We start from the raw sequence: 4,208 nt of genomic DNA, 5'->3' as shown, positions 1-4,208 counted from the left end.
GCCCTACTAAACGCTTCAGCCATAATAATAAATAAGGCTGGGGATAAAGGATCCCCTTGTCTAATCCCTTGTTTAGAAGGAAAAAAACCCACAGGCTTACCATTAATGATCAGTGAAAACCAAGCTCCTGAAATACATGCCTTAATCCATTTGCACCAATTTTTTGAAAAACCCATTTTAGCAAGAACTTGAAGCAAAAATTTCCAACAAACCCTATCATAAGCTTTCATCATATCCAGTTTAATAACAAAGTTTGAAGAATTGCTTGAATTAATAGAGTGGAGAACTTCATGAGCCACGAGTGCCCCTTCCATGGTTTCCCTTCCTAGGACAAATCCACCTTGTTCTGGAGAAATAATACGTGGAATAAGATGCTGAACCCTAAGATATATGGGTTTAGTGATAATCTTATAAGATAAATTGCATAAAGAAATTGGTCAAAAATCCACAAAAGTTTGGGGATCCTTAATTTTTGGAATAATGGAAATATTGGTAGTGTTAAAATATTTCAACATAAGTTTAGATCTTCTAGATTCTTCAACAACCGCCAATAAATCCCATCCAATAATATTCCAGCAACTTTGGTAGAACAATGCAGTAAAACCATCTGGACCTGGGGCTTTGTCAGGCGGAAATGAAAATACAACCTTTCGCATTTCTTGAATGGTGAAGGAAACCATCAGAATATCACTGTCTTGATCTGTAATCAGTTTTAGAATAGAGTCAAGAAGTTCATCCACTTGTGACACAAAAGGATTAGGCAAAACGTCAAGCACAAGAAGGTTTTTAAAAATTTTGACACCTTCATTTCTGATAAGATTTTCATTGGATAGGAGATCCCCAGAGGTAGCGTCTTTGATATGGAATATTGTACTATTAATTCTTTTTTGCTTAGCTGAAGAATGGAAAAACTTTGTATTTCTGTCTCCATCCTGGAGCCATAATTCTCGAGACTTTTGTCTCTAGTACATCTCTTCTTTAGCACACAGGTCCTCCCATTGTGATTGTAGATTTTTTTGAGAAGAATATGTTTCTTCATTCATTTCCTGCTGGATGATCTGATTATATACTTCTTCTTACTGTTCCTTGACTTTTTCTTTTTGGTGGAACACATTTTTGAAAACCTTTTGATTCCAAAGCCTAATTTGGAATTTGACATATTCAAGCTTCATAGCAAACTGATGCATTTTAAGACCTTCCATAGGAACTTCATTCCACCACTGGTGGATACTATGTAAAAAATTTGGATGCCTGAGCCACATAATTTCAAATTTAAATGAAGAGTGAACGTGTTGTTCCGAACATTTGTTGTTGTAAATGAGGCTTAAAGATATAGGAAAATGATTAGATCCTGGCAGTGTAAGGATTTCTGAGGAAATATCTGAGCAATTCAATTTCCAATCATTTGATAAGAGAAATCTATCTAGACAAGCAACAATATTAGCAAATCCAGATCTCTTATTAGTCTAGGTAAATGAGCCATTATTTGGGTGAACATCCATCAGATTGTTATTATCCACAAAAGCATTAAAATCTTGTATGGTTTTAGGAGGGGGGATAATACCTCCAGATTTCTCGGATTGAGATAATAAAGCATTAAAATCACCTCCAATAACCACTTGTAGATGCTCTTGCATTTGAAGAGACCATGTGATAGAATCCCATGAACATGCTTTATCCTTAGATAAAGCAGGGCCATAAACATTAATGAGGATAAAAGATATGTCAAATGCAGTTATATGAAGCATCTGCCAATTGTTTTCTTGTTGGAGGAGCTGTGAATTAGTTGCAAGAGGATTCCAAAGGACTGCTAAACCTCCAGAAGCACCCAATCCTTGCATATGATAATAATTCCATTTTTTCCAGCTAGCAACTGTTTTATCAAAGTTATGTTGGGACAATTTAGTTTCCTGTAATAAAATAATATCTGCCTACAAAGAATCAATAACTTGTTTGATTCTTTGCCTCTTGTCAGAGGCATTTAAACCTTTGACATTCCAAGAAATGATTTTCATTGGAGACAAGGAGAACTCCTAGTTCTCCTTGTCGATCTTTTAATAACAGTGAAGCTATTGTCCAAAATTGTTTGAATACTTGCAACAATTTATGTTCTTATCTTGGAACCCTTCGGTCTACCTCACGCCTTGGGTGCTTTAGCAGTAGGAGGTAATGTAGACGGAGATTGCAAAATTGATAGAGGCTAAATTTTAAAATTATCTAGATCGTGAAGATCGTGAGATTGAGGTTCTTCAGGAAATGATATCGTAGACTTTTGCACTAGCTGATAGAGATTAATTATTCAGAAATGAATAAAATTATTTTATGATTTCTTGGTAACATTATTTTCCATTAATATGTGTGTGCGTGAATGTTTGCGACCATTTGTTTAGTCACTTTTGGTAATTTATTTGATCTAATATATATATTTATAGTTTACTTAAAATGTTATATAAAATACTTATAATAAATACAAGTATTGAAATACTTATATTATAATATTATACTTATTATTGATTACACTAATTATATAATAATAATAATAATAGATTTATTGTTAACATGTTTATTTGAATTATAATTACTTATTAGTGTGTTATTATTATTAATTTATATTATTAACAATTAATAATAATAAATTAGCATCATCATGATTACTTATTAATTTAAACTTATATGTAACTATTGAAAATATTATGGGGCCATGACAGTCCACCTCTCTCGAATTTGCTTGTCCTCAAGCAATTGATGTGATTCCAATTAATTCATAGGCCATATTCATTCTCTTCCCTGCATATGCATTGAAATACTTGTAAAAGTACACATGTTCATTTATCATGGCCTATGCAAGAGTATATGAATGAAAACAAAAAGTAGACACATTAATGGATGAAGATGCAATGCAAACACGAGGTAGGCACACAGGTGCATGAAGACACAAAGAAAACACATTGATACATGAAGACACGATGTAGAGAAATAATATACATGATAAAAACTTGTTAGATTACTTTCCACAATTTGAAATAAGAAAAGGTTCAAGAGATATTTTACCAACTTTGATCGTGAATGTAATGCTCCTTTGTTCTTGTCTAGAAATCAAAATTTCTTGAAAATTTGTGTTTTAATAACTTTGCTTTAGCTAGAATGGTAATAGGGTGGCTAATTTTGTAGTGGGTGGTAGATTTACTACTACTCGAGTTTGGACATACTCAGCTTGGGGTTCCCTTAGATTTTAATCCATATTGGGATTCTCTTGCCTCTAACGTGACCAAATTACTCCCCCTTGTGCACACTCTCTACCCACTCGGTATGTGCTTAATTTTGTAGTGGATGGTAGATTTACTGTTGCTTGAGTTTGGACATGCTCAGCTTGTGGCTCCCTCAAATCTTTATCCATATTGGGATTTCTTGCCCCAATGTGATCGATTTACTCCTCCCCCTATGCACACTCACTGTCCATCATGAATTTAAGCATTGATTTTGAATAATGTCCCCCTTGTGAGACATTTCTTTATAATTCCAAATTTGTTTGTCATAAACTTCTCAGAATACACTGTAAGATAGATGCTAGCTACTACGCCATGTTAAGTACCCATTTACATTGAAAATGCACTCTCTCACAAGTAAAAATGGAAAAATCCATGTGGGAGAATACTCCCTTCCAAAAGAAAGATGAAAACACACAACACTCTTAATAAGAAAAAAACATCACGAGGAAAAATTATTCCTAATAAGAGAGAAGAGGAAATACCATGAAGCTCCCCTCAATGTTAAATATCTTGCAAAGATGGTCCAAGATGATGACCAATACTCCTTGCTTAGGAATAATATAGATCCAATGCAATACCAATAATGTCAAAGTGTGACAAAACTAGGCATTAATATCGATAAAGAACCGATACTGGACCACTTGTTGCAATAAGATAGTGATTAGACATGTAGTCACCTACTTGAGCATCAATTAGATACTCAAAAATGATGAATTGGTACATTCTAAGCAAGGTATGTTTTAGTGGCTAATATTCGTCAATTGGCTAATTTTTGAAAAATTTGGCTAATAATTTAAGATTTAACGCAACCTAAATCACCATATTTTTATAAATTTTAGCTCTAAAATATTTAATATTGCTCAATAATTTATTTTATAAAAAAATTTATGTTCAAATATTTGCCATAATATTTGATATATGATTAGATTTGATTCACCT

This window comes from Cupressus sempervirens, chromosome 6 (genome assembly GCF_028749045.1).
Source record: "Cupressus sempervirens isolate cs-2001-9-10 chromosome 6, ASM2874904v1, whole genome shotgun sequence".
Lineage (NCBI taxonomy): Eukaryota > Viridiplantae > Streptophyta > Pinopsida > Cupressales > Cupressaceae > Cupressus > Cupressus sempervirens.
Note: the sequence above shows the minus strand (reverse complement) of the source record.